General features: G+C 39.5%; 1 protein-coding gene across 6 annotated transcripts in view; it reads right to left on the bottom strand.

Annotated features, from left to right (window-relative positions):
* The window catches only part of KCTD20 (potassium channel tetramerization domain containing 20), a 36,805-nt gene extending 18,231 nt beyond the window's left edge, over positions 1-18,574 (bottom strand). For 2 of the 6 annotated variants that reach the window (XM_087858182.1, XM_045777807.2), the window contains exons 1-2: positions 18,409-18,570; positions 8,957-9,093 (exon numbers count right to left, since the gene is read on the bottom strand). The gene's annotated coding sequence lies outside the window, so the exon portion shown is untranslated. Of the gene's footprint in view, positions 1-8,956; positions 9,094-18,408 lie in introns of all 6 variants that reach the window. The other 4 variants (XM_045777808.2, XM_045777805.2, XM_045777810.2 and 1 more) reach the window with 4 other exon arrangements.
* Positions 18,575-19,823: the final 1,249 nt, after the last annotated feature.

Raw genomic sequence — 19,823 nt, 5'->3', positions numbered from 1 at the left:
GAATGTACTCCAAGTACATGTATTTTTAAACCAACTCTACTGAAGCTTTTCTGTCATGGTTCTACTCACTCCCTTCGCATGTGACCCTAATGTTCCAATTTCGGAAGAGATTGAGTTTTCTGATTGTTTGAGGCCTTCTCTTTTTCCTTTTCCCAGATTATTTCTAAAAATATAAATTATTTCCACTGGGTTCTTCCTTCACACGTACTTCCTCAAACTCTGGCAGACTGGTGAGACATGAATCACTTCTCGGAGATCTCTTGCCACATTTCTCCCCAAGTATCACCTTGCATTATGGCTCTACCTTTTATAACCATGGCCCTGTGCAGGTTCCTAAGTCTCTCTGTCTCAACTTTCTCACTTGTCAGAAAGCAAAAAACCTTAACCACACAGGGTCGATAACAAGGACTAAACGAGATAATAGACATTTAAAGTACTTAGTCCGAAGCTTGGCAGGTAACATTCAATAAATGTTGATTATTGTTTTACTCCCAAATGAAGGGGTCTACAAAGAAATTTTACCGACCTAATCTTATTTGGTACTGAAACAACTCCAGGAGAGATACTTTAATTGTCCTCATCAAATCGGGGGTGGGGGGTGGGGAATCAAGCTTTAGAGAGGTTAGCAGCTTGCCCCAAATCATAACTCTAGCTAAGAGGCAAAGGTAGATACCAGATTTAGGTCCCTGGACTCCCATATTCTTTCCATCTAATCACACTGTTTCCCCCAAACCATCCTGCCTTTCATCCATTACTGACTTTAGAAGCTATTCCTTCGATGTTTGTCACAAATGAAAGAGAAGGCCAGGAGCGTCCAGGGTCATTGCTGCTGTTCTTAGCACGTAGGATTTAATGGTAGTAATATAAGAATCCTGTGATAGAATGGTTATAATCCTCCATAAAATAGCATTATTAGTATTTTCCTGCTTATAAAAAGCAACATGTACTCACTGAAAAAACTTCAGTCATTACAGAAAGATAAAAATATTTTAAAAATCAACAGAGCTGGGGCACCTGGTGGCTCAGTCAAGTGTCACTCTTGATTTCGGCTCAGGTCATGATCTCAGGGTTGTGGGACTGAGCCACGTGTCAGGCTCTTCACTCAGTGGGGAGTTTTCTGGAGATTCTTTCTCTCTCCCTCTGCCTGCCACTCTCACTAAAATAAATAAAATCTTAAAAAAAAAAAATCAACAAAGCTGTGGTGAATCTTTGCGCATGTTATCTTTGGGCATCTCCCCAGTATATCCTTGGACTAAACTCCAAGAAGTAAAACTGATATGGAAAAAGGTAAATGATTTTCAAGTTTTGATAGGTACCGCCAGATTGCCCTCTATAAATATACCAATTTAAAGTCTTTCCAGCAGAGTGGAGCATCCATTTTCCAGAACTCTTGCTAACAGTGTTCCAGTTTTCTTCATCTTTGCTAATCTGATAAGTGAAATGTGATAGCTCATTCTAATGTGGTAAATTAACAAGTCATTTTCATCATTTTTTCACCAAAAATTTTACCTTTGAGAGCCTTAAAAGTTTTGGGTGGGTGGGGAAAAACCACCATGCTGGGTAGGTATTAGGTAATAGTGATTTATTCATATCAAGTTTGTCAGGCTTGACTAGAATCACTGGGTGTTTCCCAGGACTGCTCTCATCTCCCTGGAAGTCTGTGAGAGAACGAGGTATGATTACCAGACCACCCACTAGACTGAAGCAAAGCAGGTTCTGGCTTCGGCTTTGTTCTTAACTAGCCATGTCACCAAAACACTCCTTAAGCTTCAGTATTTTCATCCATAAAAAGAGAAGAGGATGTCTGCCATTACCAAGTTAGACAAACCTTTCTCAAACAGGATGCAGGCAAAGCTCTCAAAACTCATGAGGCACCATACAAAAGGCAAGAGATAACGTTGGGAGATCTGTCAATCTCCCTTATACAACGGCTCAGTATTTATTTAGCTCTCTAAGCCCATCATGCTCACCTTCTACTTTTGAATATACTTATGTTCTGACTATTGTCCAGTTCTGATTTCAGCCACCTTTGTCATTTTGATTCGGTGAGACAATACCCTGTACTGTTTTTGGAAATCTACAAATTATTTTTGGCCTCAGTTGCCTAACTTTTCATTTGCACCTGATGGTCTGTGTCTTTCCATCCCCCTCCCCAACCAGGAAAACACCGCATCTTCCTCTTCTATTGCCAAGCTGTTTTTTCTTTAGCTCTTTTACTCCTGTAGAACTTCAAAAAAAAAAAAGAAAGAAAGAAAGAAAGATCCCACACTCATGCAGTGCAGGTTTATTGCTCTTGACAGAAAATACTGAGAAGACAAAAATCACCCATAATTCCTTTTCCAGACTTTCCTAAGCATAAATAAATATATTTTTTATTTTTACAATTCGAAATTCTGCTGTAAATATTATGCTGTATTTCTCAACATACCATGATTTTGCCTGTATGTCAACAATTACACTCATATCATTTTCAATGGTACATAATATTCCATTATATGGTTATACCAAATTTTGTGTTTTAGTGTCTTTTTTTTTTTAATTGAATCTTTACCCCATACAGAATTTGGTTTGTATACAGCACAAAGTATGGATCTACCACAATTCAAATGGTTAACCAATTAGCTGCCTTAATATATTCTGAAGAGTCCATTTTTTCCCATACTGATTTGAGATGTCACCTTTATGAAATACTAACATATAATAAATGCTTGATCTGGTTTTTACACTCTGTTCCACCGATTCGCCTATTTCTGTGCCGATGTCATGTATAATTTCAACTTAACAATCTTGCCATCATTTTTCTATGTCCCTTAGCTGGAAGTTCTAAAATGGTATTTTTAAGTTGTCATCAGGGAAATTTTTTCTTCTAATTTTTAAAATTATGTCTTAACTTATTTATATTTTTTCTGCAATGAGTAACATGTTTTATTAGTTTAGAATTACTGTGATAAGAGTCCTAGAACATTACATTTAATGGACAGCAGCTGTACACAGATTCCTTGTACCAGTCTGTTACCCAGAATGTAGCTGTTTGTTTTTAAAGATGTTATTTTTTAAGCAATATCTACACCCAACGTGGGGCGTGAACTCACAACCCTGAGATCAAGAGTTGTGTGCTCCACTGACCGAGCCAGACAGGCGCCATTTGTTCCAACTTTTATTATAGGAAGTAAAAATTCACTTTAGCTGAGAAGATTACTCCCATAACTCATTCCAATGAAATAGTAAAAAATGTGTGGATAATTGAAAACTATTAATACTAAAGCAATTTTGCTGTTTATTGTTGAGACAGTGTTTAATCAAATTTTTAATTCCAAAGTAAAACTTAAGTTTACTTCAGCTATTTTAACACATATAAATACATATGCACTAAAGATAGATTATGCTGTCTAGGTTAATATTGCAGCTACACCAGAAGACTTCTTTTGTGCAGAAAAAGAACTCATGATACTGTACTTCTTGAATACTGGTCAAGGTTTATACACATGCCCTTCTTACATACTCTCCCTATGAGCCTAAGCAATTAATCCCTAAAAAAGATCAACCCCTCTCCCCTGTTTTATCTTTTGTTTCTATTTCTTTTCAAAGAACTGATGCTATAAAATGTTTTCCCATTTACCATACCATTTCTGAACAAAGTCTCAAATTAAGGGAAACTATATATACCCGTACCCTATGCCACCGCCCATATTTGCCAGCAAGTGCTCTGAAACCTTCCACCACTTATTTGCTATGTGAATCTGCGCACGTGACTAAGTTCTCTGAGACTCAAGTTTCTCATCTGTAAATTGATAATATCTATTTAGACAAGCTATTTTAGGGATCACAAATACTTTAGATCAAGCACAATCTCTGGCATATGGTAAACACTGAGAAAATTGTTAGCTGTTACTATTCATATATTCAAACCTAGCTGCAAGCTTATTAAAAATCATATTCAAAAATATTTTTTTTTTAAGATTTTATTTATTTATTCGACAGAGAGAGACAGCCAGCGAGAGAGGGAACACAAGCAGGGGGAGTGGGAGAGGAAGAAGCAGGCTCATAGCGGAAGAGCCTGATGTGGGACTCGATCCCATAACGCCGGGATCACGCCCTGAGCCGAAGGCAGACGATTAACCGCTGTGCCACCCAGGCGCCCCAGTGCACAGATTCTTTTCTTTCTTTAAAGTAGGCTCCACGCCCAGGGTGGGGCTCGAACTCACCACCCAAGATCAAGAGTCGCATGCTCTACTGACTGAGCCAGCCAGGCGCCCCCAAAAATATTTTTTAATCCCTGCTTGTTTCTTTCTTGCATTATTACCTACCTACATCATCCCTCATCTCAATTCCAATACCAACAACCCTCTATTTATCTCTGTATAGCTATATTTTTTTATATTAAGAATAACTACTGGATTTTGAACATGTCAATTTGAAGAGGTAATAAAATTCAATGATGATACCACTGTTAACTCTTAATTTCAAACATTTACTGTTAACAGACTTGTTATTTCTTTAAACCAAACCTGTAATTTTAGAACTAAAAACCACACAGCTTTCTTTTTTTGAAAGTAGACTCCATACCCAATGCGGGGCTTGAACTAATGACCCTGAGATCAAGAGTTTCGTATTCTACCGAGTGAGACAGGCGCCCCAAAACTACACAGCTTTCTGATAAATCTTTTGTATTAACTAAACACTTTATCCGCTAGGTTTCTTTCTTTTTTTCCTTTTTTTTTTTTTTAAGATTTTATTTATTTGAGACAGAGAGAAAGAGCGAGAGCGAGCACACACAAGCGGTGGGCAGGGGAGGGGGGCGCAAAGGGAGAGGGAGAAGCAGACTCCTCGCGGAGCAGGGAGCCCAATGCTGAGCTCGATCCCAGGACCTTGAGATCATGACTCGAGCCCAAGACAGACATCCAACCCACTGAGCAACCCAGGTACCCCTAGGTTTCTTTTTTAATCTCTCAAAATTTAGAGAGGTTTCTGATAATCTCTTCAGCTTATCAACGAATCAGTCAACATATACAGTCAGCATGTAATTTACCAAACACCTACCGTGTGGGACACATATAACACCGTGTGCCAGCAATGAGGGACACAAAGGATTGAGCAACAACTTCAGGGCTGATCCTAAGCTCCCACGCTGGTTAGATGAGGATATGTGAAAAAGATCAACAAACTAATATATACAGAATAAATGGTTCTAAAACTAAATTCTCAGGCCTATCCTCCCATAGTATGTTGCCATAGGCTTACGGTGCGGTCCAGGAGTTTGTAATTTTTTTTTAAAAAGTCAACTCCTCAGGCAGCTCCCATGTGCTATTTAAGTTTGGGGATCATAAGAGAAACATAAAAGTCATAAAAGTTCATATGAGTAAATCATTTCTAACTAGTGTGGTTGGGAAAAGGAAGTCTTCATCAGACAAAATCTGTGCTGGGCTCTGAAGATAAGATTTTTTGCCCCAATTTTTCATTTTGAAACTTCTCAAATCTCCAGGAAAATGGAAAAATCATTACCATCAGTACACTCATATATACCCCTCAGACTTAACCAATGATCATCCTGTCTCATTTGTGCGCGCTTACACTTCCTCCCCCTCCCCATACATTTTCCAAATCACCTGAGATGCAGACAGGCACACTTCCTGTCCCTAATACTTGAGTATGCTTAAGTCTAAGAATTATGACGTTCTTCTACAAAACACAACAGTACCATTTTCATCTAAGAAAATGAACAATTCTATAATCTCAACATATAATCCATAATCAAATTTAATAATTTGGCCTCATATTTTCTTTTATAGCCTCTTTTTTTGGGATCCCTAATCCAATCAAGGCCATTCCTTGCATTTGGTTTTTCTGAATCTTTTAATATCACATAGTCCCTCCCCCCATTTTTTAAAAAAATTATTTATTTTAGAGAGAGAGAGTACAGATAGGGAAAGGGAGAGAAGCAGGAACCCTGTGCAAGGTGGGGGGCTTGATCTCACGACTGCACGACCCTGAGATCACAACCTGAGTCAAAATGAAGAGTTGGAAGCTTAAATGACTAAGCCACCCAGGCACCCCTGAAATTGACATTTTAAAAAAGTCTAGGGCAATTCCAATATCCTGGATCTGACTATTTCCATATAAGTAAGAAATTTTCTTGTGTCTAAACAAGAATACAACATAGATGGCAGTTGTATCCTTCCAAACACCATCACGTTAGAGGCACATAACGCCAGGTTACCCCACTACAGGGGTAAGTTTGATCACTAAATGGTGACTCTAGATCTCTCTTCATTGTAGAGAGAGATGCAATACCCTATCTCCCAATAACCTTCCACCCAGTGGTTTTAGCAATCTACTGACGATTCTTGCCTGAATTAGTTATTACATCTGGGACTGCAAAATGATGGCTTTCTAATTGTGTTATTCGTCCTACATCTGCTGTATAGCAGTCTCTCATGAAGTAGAATTATTTCTTCACCCTTCCCTTATTTCTCCTAAGTATCATTATGAACTCAAAGATTTATTTCAATCTAGTATAATAATCCATTACCATTAATTTTTAAATTGTCCCCAATTTTTGGTTCAAACTGCCGCAAATATGGCTGGTGGGGTTCTCTTCAAGCCATCGTCTGTGTCATTTTAACACAATTCTGTTTGCTTTTGAGGCTACTGTCTGGCAAAAGATTTCTCTAAGCTCACTTTTTACCATCTCTGCCCTAGACCTGGAATCAGCCTCTTGTCCGTGGAGTCTTTTTTCTTTTCAGTAGTGCATTTATAAATCAGGATCTGATTCATTAGCTGTCCTTATAGCTACTGGGGTGTCATTGCTTCTAGGCCATTTCAGTAGACAAAGTTGGGGACTTTTTTTTTTTTTTAACAACTATGAGTTTACTGCTATTTTCAACTCAAATTCAACACTATAGTTTTTCCTTAAATTAGTATATCTTTTCCCTCACAATGAAAATCGTGGTTCATAAACTAGTTTCAAAATTATAATATCAATATTATTACGAACAATGAAAATATACTAAATTTTAAGTGTCTATTGGGGCAGTTCTTTTTGTCCTTAAAGTCCATCCCACTAGGGACATACTATCAGTATGCTATGTTCAATTTCTTTTTTCTCTGTATGTCTGTAGATTAGATTCATTTCTCTTTATATTTAATGTGTAAAACCTTTACATGGTTCAAAAGTTCAGGTGTTATGGGGCGCTTAGATGGTTCAGTCAGTTGAGTGTCCGACTCTTAATTTCGGCTCAGGTCCTAGTCTCAGGGTTGTGAGACGGAGCCCCGTGTCAGGCTCCATGCTCAGCGGGGAGTCTGCTTGGGATTCTGTCTCCCTCTCCCTCTGCCCCCCAACCCCAGCATAAACGGATGAATCTTTAAAAAGAAAAAAAGGAACGCTCAGAGAAGTGTCTTTCCCTTCCCTTTTCCCTCCAATCTTTCCCCATCTATTCCCTACAGATAACCAGTTTTATTAATTTCTGTTTATCCTTCATGTTCCTCTTTGAAGAAATAAGCATAAAATGTGCACATATGTATAAATTCATAATTCCTCTTTTTTCTTATACAAAAGATGGACCACTATATCCAATTATGTCTTTTGCTATTTTTACTTAACAATACAACCTGGAATTCACTTCAAAGGAATGATTAAAAACCATCCTCATTCTTTTTATTACTATGTAATACTCCACTCTGTAGATATTAATATGTGGAACTTTGATAGAGAAAAGAGGAAAAGGCATGCCAGACAGTGTAGATGGCATATAACAGGCAGGAAAGTAAGAGTGAACAAGGCTTTATCACTATATAAAAGGGGGGTGGGGTGGGAGACCAATCAGGCTAGAGTAAAGGGTTAATGCAAAAGGATGGGAGAACTCAGGGTCACGATCATATCATACCACTCCAGGGAACCCCATGTATACCATCACCTAAGGAACTGCACAATCCACAACCTAGATGACTATACGTCATCTATACGCCTTGGGGGAAGATATAAAAGTTGAAAAACAAGATGGAGCCAGCTTATGGAGGCCTTGAATTACAAAGTAAAACAAAATGTTTGAAGGTGAATGCTTTAAGATAAATATAGCCACAGATGGACTGGAAGTTAAAAGAAGCGACTATTGGAATTGTCCCATTGTTAAGTAATAGGATCTCAATAGGTTAATGGCAAGAAGGATAGTACTTAAGACATTGTCCTGCCTATGTTCAAAGAGCTTGCAATCTAGTTGTCGAGAAAACTCTACACACAGGAGTTATATAATACAGAAAAGTGGTATTTTGGAACAAGAGACCTTAGTGATTATATTATCCAGTGGTTCTCAAGTTTAGTTGACAATCAGAATCACCCAAAAGAACTTGTTAAAAACATATTCTTGGGCTCCATTCCCCAGAGATTCTGATTCAGTAAGTTTGGGCGAGGATCTAAGAATGAATTTTTAACAAGCTCCTGAGGTGATCCTGTACCCTGGGTATGTTTGGGAACAAATGATTCAGTGAAACTTTTCATTTCATGGATGAGAGACTGAATCACAGCAAAATTCTTTTTGAAGAATATTCTTGGAGACTTATAATCTTGGGGTAGAGAGGCCTTTTAAATCAGGACCAAAAACCCAAAGCTAAAAGAGAAAAGACAGATTTGACTACAACCCTGCCACCCCCCCAAAAAAACAAAAGTAAAAACCTCTGTATGGCAAGGAATCCTATAAAAATAGATTTGAAAAAGTGTATTTGCAAAAGACTACACAAGAGTTGTTGTCACAGTATTTAACGGGGGCTTATGAAGATGCATGAAACTAACCTCAGAGAAAAACGGGCAAAGGATGGAAAAAGAGACATACCCAAAAGAGGGTTGGTGGAACTATATTAATAGCCTACAAAATAGAATTTAAGGCAAAAAACTACACAAGTTGGGGAAGGCATAAAATTCAAAGATGCTGGCAGAACCACTTGTATTCCTCATTTCTTCTACCTTGGAAGAAAGCCACAATAAGCGAAGAGATGCAGGAGAGAAGAGGACATTCCAATTCCACAGAAAGGCTGGAGCTCTGATTCCACTTCCCTTTTCTTTCCTTCTCCCCTATGAATTGCTGAGGCCAGGCTAAGAGGCTGGTAGATAAAAGCACAATGACAGTAGTGATCATAATTGCTTGGATATATTTTCCTGTCTTTTCTACTTGACATCCCCAATTTACTGTCCCCGGTACCTTTTGGTCAATATAATGTATATCCAAGAACAGGTTTTGTGCGCAAAGAGACTATATTATAATTACTTCAATTTAAGTTAAGACTTAAGACCCTGTGTTCAATTTATAATTAAGATTGCCCTTACTGAGTTTCTTTTACAAATTTATCAGTCAAATCAATCAAAAAACTACTATACTAGAAACAAAAAGATTTAAACAATATAGTAAAAACGTTTATACTTACCACCCACTTTAAAATATAAAACATGATAATATATTGAATCCTCTATAACCACTATCCTAAGTTTGGTATTTCCATCAAATATTTCAAACTGTATCTACAATCTTCATATATTCTCTTTTCTTGTTTTAGCACTGCAACTGCCTACCAAGCAAACCTTTAAGTAATGAAAACACTCTGGTAAATCTAAAAAGTTAAACTGACGAATCTAGTGTATCTCGAGAAGTTCTTCAATACTGCCACTCTCAAACAGCAAAGCTGTCTTCCGTCCTTAAACTAGTAATCAAATCTAAAACCCAATTACTCAGGAACACCTGCTACATTAGAATCACGAATGAATCAGCTGAGATTGTTCAATACGTCATATTGCTATAAACCCTACATCTTAAGTACAGATGGCCACAAACTTTATTCACGCGTATTATAAGCCACATATGGTTCTAAGTACTTTATAAATGTTATTTATTTTTAAAAGATTTTATTTATTTGAGAGAGAGAGCACGCATGAGAGAGGGAGCGCAGGTGGGGGGAAGGGCAGAGGCAGGCTCCCCACTGAGAAGGGAGCCCAAGCGACGGACTTGATCCCAGGACTTGATCCCAGGACTCGGGGATCATGACCTGAGCCAAAGGCACATGCTTAACCAACTGAGCCAGCCGGGCACCCCATAAATGTTATTTAATAGTCAAAAAACTTTATGAAGTAGGTGCCATTATTACCCTCATTTGATAGGTGAGGAAACAGAGGGAGAAAGAGGTTAAGGAAAGTTCCCACAGTCACACAGCTAATAAGTAGTGGAGCCAGGTTTTGAACCCAGGTTTCTGGCTTCACTGTCTTTGGTTATGATCATGTTGTGTTACCTTTCCTTATAGGTCTGATTTACTTCCCAATTTCTACCTAAGTTGCACAGGTTTGGAGATATAATTCCAAGCCCAAGATCTGGGGCCTGGGCATACAACCTCTCTGTGACAACAATGGGCATACATAGCACCTTTTCTGTTTAAATAGCTGCTATGAGAGGACTTCTAAATCAACTAACCCCACTTGGGGATTGACTTTACAGCGTGAATTCCCAGAGTTCAAAGATCTTACCTAATTCTGCTTTAACTTTCAACTTTATTACCTAAAAACTGAATAGATGAAATTCTATAATTTCCACACAGGTGTTTCTATCTTTTGATTGGATTTAATTAGTTACAGTCACACTGGTGACACCTTTAAGCTAAGAACAATCCAAGGCACGTAATAGACCAGGCAAAGCTTAGGATTCCTAAGAAAAAGGCAGTCAACATATTATACAATCTCCAGGGTGAAGTTCCTAATGTCCGGGACACGCTTCTGCTTGTTAAAAACCTAAGATCCTTTAAAGGAAGAGATAAACAATTAAAGATTACTTTGGCAAACTTCCAGGAAATATCCAAGGGACACACTATTAGCAGTATCTTAAAAGGAACAGTGCCAGGCAGTGCAATTAAAAAATTAAAAAATGTATTAGTCAACAGAGCAGCCCATTTTATAGGAAAATGCTAAGTGAATATATAGGAAGAAAGATCTGAAGGTCTTAGAGGACAGATCCATGGATCAGTACTGTAGCTATAAAACATGTTGAAAAATCTGGAGACAACCCAAAAATCACTGTCAGAAGATGGTTCAAGGACCAGTACCAACACTGTTAAAAGTTTTCACTGAATTCTTAGCAGAAATGAAGACAATGCAATATACACATACACAGACAAATCACTCCAGTTCAAAGACACTGGGCATTGGCTGAGACATCATCAATCTAATAACAAACAGGTTTGTAGGAAAAAGAAGTACTAGCATATTAGATATATACGTGATTTTAAGATATATCATGATTTCAAAAATATTAAAATGTGAACTGAAGAATTATAGTTATATGTTAGTGTAATGCTTTCTTGGGTAGGACAGTCCTTTGTACCTAAATTATACCTTTAAATTTTTTGATATTAAATGTCTTTTATGAAATAATGATGACAGAAAATGATGGCCAGATTTTTTTTTTTTTTAATGTATGAAGATACTGGCAACCTTATGATGGGCTCCCAATTTCCTCCCCCACATTTTACCAATCATGAATCTCAAAAAATCTGGATCCCAAAAACCTTCTACCTAGGACTACAAAAACCCTTCTACCAGTTTAGTCCAGCCTACCTAAAAATATCCAAAAATAAAGAGTCTCTTGCTTTGCTCAATCACTGAACAGCAATCCTTGGGGAAAAATTTTTCTTCTTTTTGAGTTGAGCTGAAGTAGTGCCTTCCTCCCCACACCCACCATGACTTCCATGCTTGGTTTTAGTCCTATCACCTGGAATCCTTCGGAAACATGGGTAAAACAGAAAAACAACTGCTTGAAGGCATCAGACAACTAACTAAAGTAGCCAAGACTTGAAAACTGGAGAGAAGCTATGATGGTCAGTTTTATATGTAAACTTGCTTAAGCTACAGTCAATCAAAACGCTAATCTAGATATTACTATGTAAGTATGTGGTGGAGGTGATTAAAAGTCTATAGTCACTTTAATTAAGAAAGGTTATTTTAAATAATCTAAGTGAGCCTGAACCAGTCAATTGAAAGGTTTAAGAGCAGAACTAAGGTTTCTCCGAGAAAGAAGAAACTCCTGTGGACTGCAGTTTCAACTCTTGTCCAGAGTTCCAACCTACCCTTCCTGACGGTCTAGCCCAGTCCCCACAGTTCTATAAGCCAACTCCCTGGGATAAATATCTTAACACATATACAGGTGCGTGTGTGTGTGTTTATAGATAGAGGATATATATTATTGTAATATATATATACACACAGAACCATAATCTGTAATTAAAACCTTTCCATGAAGAAAACTCCAGGACCAAATGGCCTGACTAGCAAATTCTTCCCTATATTTAAGGAAGAGAATACATCAATCTTATACAAACTTCCTGAAAATAGAAAAAGGAGGAATATTTCCCAATTCATTTTCTGAGGTTATTTTCTCTCATAAACATAAAAATCCTAAGCATTATTAAAAAAAACAAATCCAGATACATTATGAGGAAGGTTTGCTTAACATTCTAAAAATCAATTAATATAATTCACATTAAAAGACTAAAAAGAAATAGGTTTTAGATTAATAACTAAAATAGCATGAAACAGTATTGATTAGGTTTTAAAAAGGCAGGTTGAAATAAATATATTCATGGAAAAAAGACTGAAAATATTATTCTCCCTTCCTTGTAGGCTCATAATGTTTTGTTTTATCTATTTGAGAGAGAGAGCACAAGAGGGGGGAGGGTCAGGGAGAGAAGCAGACTTTAAGCCTTTTCTAAGAAAAAAATATTCTGGGATGGAGGGTCCTGGGATTGAGGTCCATACTGGGCTCCTTGCTTGCCAAGGAGCCTGCTTCTCCCTCTGCCTGCCTCTCCCCCTGCTTGTGTGCTCCCACTCGCGCGCTCTCTGTCACTCTCTCTCTGACAAATAAACAAAATCTTTTTTTAAAGATATTTATTTATTTATTTATTTATTTATTTATTTATTTATTTGACACAGAGAGAGAGCCAGCGAGAGAGGGAACACAAGCAGGGGGAGTAGGAGAGGAAGAAGCAGGCTCCCAGCGGAGGAGCCCGATGTGGGACTCGATCCCAGAGCACCGGGATCACGCCCTGAGCCGAAGGCAGACGCCCAATGACTGCGCCACCCAGGCGCCCCTGACAAATAAACAAAATCTTAAAAAGAGAGAGAGAGAGAAAGAAAGAAAGAAAAAATTCTAACATTTTCTTGAAGAGTTCCCTGCTTTTAGATACATTTTCCTTTTTTTTTTTTTTTCTATTTTAAAAGTAATTAACACTTTCGTTTTAGAGACTTTGGAATATTCAACAAAATACAATTTAAAAAACACATATTATGGGGTGCCTGGGTGGTTCAGTCAGTTAAGCGTCTGCCTCCTGGGACCATGACCTGAGCCAAAGGCAGACACTTAACTGAGCCACCCAGGCATCCCAGAATATTTTTTTTTCTTAGAAAAGGCGTAAAACAGTTTAAGAAAAAATTTTTAAAGTTTTAAAAATATATTACTACATAAGAGATTTTAAAATTCTTCCATTTTTAAAGTTTTAAAAATATATTACTACATAAGAGATTTTAAAATTCTTCCATTTAGATGAAAAAAGAAATATGCTTACCAAATTAGGAATTTATTAGGTTAAATATATGGAATAGTTTCTCAAGCAGATTCTTGCTTTAAATCCAAATGCAATGGATTAATGCAGAGGCATGATGTGTTTCTTAGGGTACCTGACAGCAAGCATGGTTCTAAGTAACAGGTGGAAGGTAGGATAGGGAGGTAAGCACAGAGATAAAGGATGCCGCTTGAGCCCCAGGGCACAGGGCATTCAACAATAAGAGCAATGAACATTCAGACTACCTGGCATATAATTCCCAAAACAAAACAAAACAAAAAATCCCCTAAACAAATTGTTAGGAGCTGAACTGTGTTCCCCTCAACATTTGTATGTTGAAGTCCCAACTCCTAAATCCTCAGGATGGGACTGTTTGGAAATAAGGACTTTAAAGAGGTCATTAAGGTTAAATGAAGTCTAGGGTGGGCCCTAATCCAATAGGACTTTTAAGAATAGGGAATGAGGGCAGAGACACAGGAAGGAGTCATTTACAAAGCAAGAAGCCTCATAAGAAACCAATGCTGCCCACATCTTCGTCTCAGACCTCCAGCCTCCAGAATTGTAGGAAAGTAAATTTCTGTTGGTTAAACCAGTCTGTGATACTTTTTAATGGCAGCCCTAGCAAACTAATATACAGATACAACTGCAAAAATTAAATTTCAGACTCTGCCACCAAAAAAGAGATTTAGGACAAACACATGGAAGGAATCTTATATGGTTTTGGGTATAGACCGTGATCTTCCTATAGAAAATGTAAATCACTAGCTGTTTTAAGGAAATCAAACTTTTAATAATCTTGTCAATAATTTACTGCAACTTTCCCCCTCTAATTTTAATAACTGTATATGCTGTACGAATATAAAATACTATTTAAACTTCATCCCTATTTGTTACTTCATCTGATCCTTACAACCTTCTCTATGAAACAAATAGAAACCAAACCCCTCTGGTCCCAGTCACAGATCTTTGCAATATACCCCAGTATTTTCCCAAATTTTTGTAAGGCTCTGCCTGTTTTTGTAAGAACAGAGATAAAGTTTCTATCTATATTTATCATACAGCCTTAGTATTTTCACAGTAGGAAGGACAGTCTGAATTTAAAGAAAAGACTATCTTGAAATATTAAGAAAAAAAAAAAAAAGGCCAACATTTCCTGAGAATTTACTGTGTCAGGCACAGTTCTAAGCACTTTACATGAATTAACTTGATCCTAATAACCCTCTGAGGTAGGTAACTATGACATATTCTGCTTCAGAGACATAGAAATTGATGGGTACTTTATCCAAGTTAGTAAATATAGGAGCTAGGATTTGAACCCAGAAAGACTGGCCTCAATGCCAACATTCTGAACTACCACCCAATGAAGTATAATGAGGGCACTATTGAGCATAAATCTTAACGGCTTTGGAGGCAGGCAGGTTTAAGTTTGAACAGTGCTCTGCTACTTCTTAGGGGTATGATTTGGGGCAAACTTAAGCTCTTTGTACCTTAGATCCCTCAGCTCTATAATGGAGATAAATAAGACAATGGATGTAAAAGCATTTACTACAGTGTCTGGCACATAATAATGTCTAATTATTAAGTCCTTACCCTTCTAATTCTACTTTCATGAATATACAAGGAGAACCCAACAATGTTTAATTTCAGGACCCCAAGCAAAAATATCAAAAAGTTCTCTTGGGACTCCAGGGTGGCTCAGTTGGTTAAGTGTCCAACTCTTGGTTTTGGTTCAGGTCATGATCTCAAGGTCGTGAGATTGAGCTCTGCATCGGATTCTGCACTGGGCATAGAACCTACTTGGGATTCTCTCTCTTCCTCTCCTTTTGCCCCTCCCCCGTGTGTGTATGTGTGTGTGCACTCGTCCTCTCTCTCTCCCCCTCTCAAAAGAAAAAAATATACCAAACTTTTTTCATCCATACTCCTTTCCTTCTACGTTCCAGAAACGTGTATGCTATCTCATTAATCTCATTTCCCCTAAGAAAATATATTAAATCAGATTGGTAGTTAGATCAGTTTTATATTCTGTCTCCCACAGAATACCTAATAACTTCGTTAAGGACAAGTATAGTTATGCAACAACTTCAAAACATTCTGGACATTGCTCAAACATCTAATATTTAATAAAAATTCACCAATGTACTTATCTTAACCTTTACGGAATTTTAAAAAAAATATTAAGTTTGTAATGCCTCTTGGGATTACAAGGTAACTATCTGTTTGCTCTTATTTGAACTTTTACTACTTATTTCAAGCTTCAGAGTCCCTATTTTAGTACTCCCACTCTTCATGATTTATATGGTTACATCACATTCTCCTTCAAAATCCATTTTTCCAGAAAATACTGCTTCTGTAGTCATGTAGAAGTCTTTTCATTTTCTTCGCCTACTTCTAACTGAATTTCTTTCAACCTTTTCCATTTTTGAAGCATTTTTCTTGAGAAGATTTAGCGGGAAGAACACTGGGCTAGGAGCCAGGGGTCCTCACCTCTGCCATCTCATCTCTCAGATTCTTTATCTGAAAGATGAGAGGACTGCACTAGATAAATTTGTAATAGGCTTCCTTATATCTCTAAGCTTCATATTTCCACGATTCTGGGTCTTCCCACTAGAAGTCATTCAGCATTCCAACAACTTCCCTAAACTTTTCACTCCAGTTAGCCAAGGAGGGGCAGACATGTTCAGTTTCAGGGGCAGGGGGAAGACACAATAATCAGGAAGTCTGGGGCTATAGAAGGTAAGACATGACATTTGTGAACCAATCAGAAAAAGATTAAGAAGAGATAGGAGACAAAAAAGGTGTCAAAAACAAAGAAGTCAAACAGCCTAACTCTAACCTCACCCCTACATAACTATTTAAGAGGAACTAAGAAATAGAAAAAGCTTTTAGCAGCAGAGGTTACTCAGCCCTCATTTCCGTCTCAAGGGAGAGATGCAACTATGTACCATCTTTGCACTGTTGTTGCTAAAGTGGCCCCCTACAGGCTTTGCACAAAATAGGCATTACTGGGGTATTCGGCGACTGAATTACAGTTCAGCTTAACTGAAAGCTCTCACAAATGCTACCAGTACTACTAGGTACCAAGAAATCTGAGGACTCAGGTCCATGGAAATTACATGGCATTGGCTGCCCTGGTTCTAAGGGGAAGACGGAGACTGAACTAACTGGGATGAGAAGATGTGGCCTGATGGCACTGCTTAAATTCTGAAGATACTGGAAGCAGCCCGCAGAAGGAAAAAGTACAGATTAATAGGCATGAGCTATCTCTAACCCACCAAGGCAATATCAGAATATGTATGAAAGTCATTTCCCACCCTGGTGTCAGAGTCCAAGAAAGAACTAGCTTAAGTTTCCCTCTGGAGAGGCCAGCTTCTTGGCTTATGACTGGCTGGAGGAGAAGGGAGAGTAAATCAACAAAGGGATGAGGGAGTTGGGCAGTTCTGGATTCTCAGACCAGCTCTATCGTGGTGTTTCTCAGAGTGTGGTACAACAGACCAAAAAGAGGGTGCCTGCTGAAAACGCAGTTTCAGGGACCCATCAGAGATCTCTACAATCAAATTTCTGGAGTGGTACTGGCATTTTTACTTACATTTGAGAACTACTCTCCCAGAATGGGGGTGGGGAGTGGGGATGGGGGTGGGGTAGGGATAGGAATCGAGGTGAGTTTCTTTTGACTCTGGATTCATTACATTTGACACCACTTTGTTTTGGGGACCATTAAAAAAAACCCTCACTTTCTCAGGTAACAGCTGCAGCTAGCTGTCTAACAGTTCACAGGGGCACAATGAAAGGGCCTGGAAAATGCATTTTTATGAACGGGTTCAACAGTTCCTCCACGGCCTTGTTTACCGTATTTGTTTGTTCACTGGTTTCTTGTTTAAAAATAAACCGGTCAGGGGCGCGCCTGGGTAGCGCAGTCGTTAAGCGTCTGCCTTCGGCTCAGGGCGTGATCCCGGGGATCCCAGATCGAGTCCCACATCCGGCTCCTCCCCTGGGAGCCTGCTTCTTCCTCTCCCACTCCCCTGCTGTGTTCCCTCTCTCGCTGTCACATAAATAAATAAAATCTTTAAAAAATAAACAAATAAACCGGTCCAACGCAGGAATTTTCAGAAAGAATCACAAACTCCAAAATAGAAGACTTTTTTTTTTTTTTGATAGTGCAGAACTAGGCTTGTAAACCTGAAGTCACTGTCTGCTATAAAAAGTAGGGTTTCACTTAAAAGAAAAGAAGATCCCCGGTTAAGGCTCTGCTCAGCTCTTCTGCACTCAGAGCTACTAATGAAAGTCAGTAATTTGTGGGTGGCAGAGAAGAAAAGACTCTGAAGCAGGCGTGGGGAGCGAGCAAGACGCACTCTCCACTCCAGACATAGTTTGACAAGAAGTCCGACCAACTACCTGATTTTTAATGAGTTCCATTAACTGCCAGGAAATAAACGCGTCTGCAAATGCGTTATCAAGAAACACCCCGGGGTCAGCGTCGTTTCTCTGCTGGCGGGATGAAAACACCCCAGGCCTGCAGAAAACAGTCAAGTTACACTTTAGCTGTCCCCGCAACTGCGCTTACGATTTCCATATAAGGTGACACCCCCTCTCCCGGATTCTAAGACTTTATCCTCAGCACGAAAACGCGCGGCCGAAACCCACTTGCGGACATTTTTCCTCGCGATGATTTTAGTCCCGCGGCCTTTCAGCTGGGGTCCGACACGGAGGGCGTCCGCCCGAGCGGCGGCCTGAGGAGACGCCCCCCCGCGCCCCCCGACACAAAGGCAAAGCCCAGGCCCTGCCCGCCCCCACACTCGCCCTACCGGGTGCCGAGCCACCACTTACCTGACGTTCCCCGCCGCGCTCTCGCGCTCCGGACCCGAACCCGCCCGGGAGGCGCGCGCACAAGGCGCCGCCAGAAGCCGCCGCCGGGACCCGACGTGCCGCAACGGCGCGCGCCCCCCGGCCTGGCCGGCGCGGCCACGCGGCTGAGTCACCCTGCTCTTCACGTTAAGAGTCCCCTCGGCGCGCGGGGCACGCCGGGAAGGCCGGACTCCGGGCCCGCCGCCTAGGGCGGCCGCTGATAGGTGCCCTTGTTCTTTCCCGACACGCCCACCCGTCCGAAGAGGACGCTCTCGCACCTGCGCTGCTGAGGCGGCTTCGATTTTTGCGCTGCGGATGCCCCCTTTCAATTATTAAAGGTATAAAACGGAAAGTTAGTAGTTACCAGAGTTGGAAAGTAATCTCGCCCTGCCCCAGGACAGCTAATGCTTAAAGAAGATTGTGGAGCCTCGATCTCTCCACGCATTCGGGGAAGGGGGTAGGGAGTAAGAATACCGGAGTTCCTTAAACAAGTTTTGCTTGGAAGCCCGTCCTGGGTATGCAGTCTGACCAAAGAAGGAAAAAAAAAAAAAACCAAAAAAAACCCCACCACATTTTTCTCAAATTTTGAATTAATGAAACCACATGGTATATATAGCAAACAAAGTTGAATTACAAATTTTAAATCAACCGGAAGCAAATTATTGGAAAATTGGTTGTGTTACACGAGTAAAATATTTAAGCACTCAAAAAACATCAATGTATGGTCCATGTCCTATAAAACAAAACGAGTGCTGGAAACATGAAGGAAATAGTATCAGTCCTCATTGTCCTGATTTCAAGTGGCTTTTGTATTTTTAAAAGTTATAAAGTTATACTTATTATGCAAACAGTTCTATTTTAAAATTGTTGAAAACTAGGGGCACAATGGGTTAAGCGTGTGACTGGGTTTTGGCTCAGGTTGTGATCTCAGGGTCGTGGGGTAGAGCACGAGTAGGGCTCCCACGAAGGGGAGCCTACTTGTCTTCCCTCTACACCTCCCTCCCCTTCTCATAAATAAAAATAAAATCTTTAAAAAAAAATAAAATTGTTAACAAAAGTCTCTAGAAACTAATTTGAGGCCAAAGATGAGGATTAGAGTTGAAGTGGAAGGAATATGAGGAAATTGTTTGACTCATTCTAATAGGTTGCAAATGGTTGCTGGGTACTTGTATAGCAAAACTGCATTATCAGGGTCAACAACTTTAATTTTAAAAATTAAAGCTAGGGGTGCCTGGGTGGCTCAGTCGGTTAAGCCGCTGCCTTGAGCTCGAGTCATGATCCCAGGACCTGTTGGAGCCCGGCATCATCCGGCTCCCTGCTCACTAGGGAGCCGGGAGCCCGGCATCATCCGGCTCCCTGCTCACTAGGGAGCCTCTCTCTTATGCTCTCTCTCTTTC

Source organism: Ursus americanus, chromosome 32, assembly GCF_024610735.1.
Source record: "Ursus americanus isolate L20-20 chromosome 32, mUrsAme1.1.p, whole genome shotgun sequence".
In the NCBI taxonomy this organism is placed as follows: Eukaryota; Metazoa; Chordata; class Mammalia; order Carnivora; family Ursidae; genus Ursus; species Ursus americanus.
This window is presented reverse-complemented; position numbering and strand designations above follow the sequence as displayed.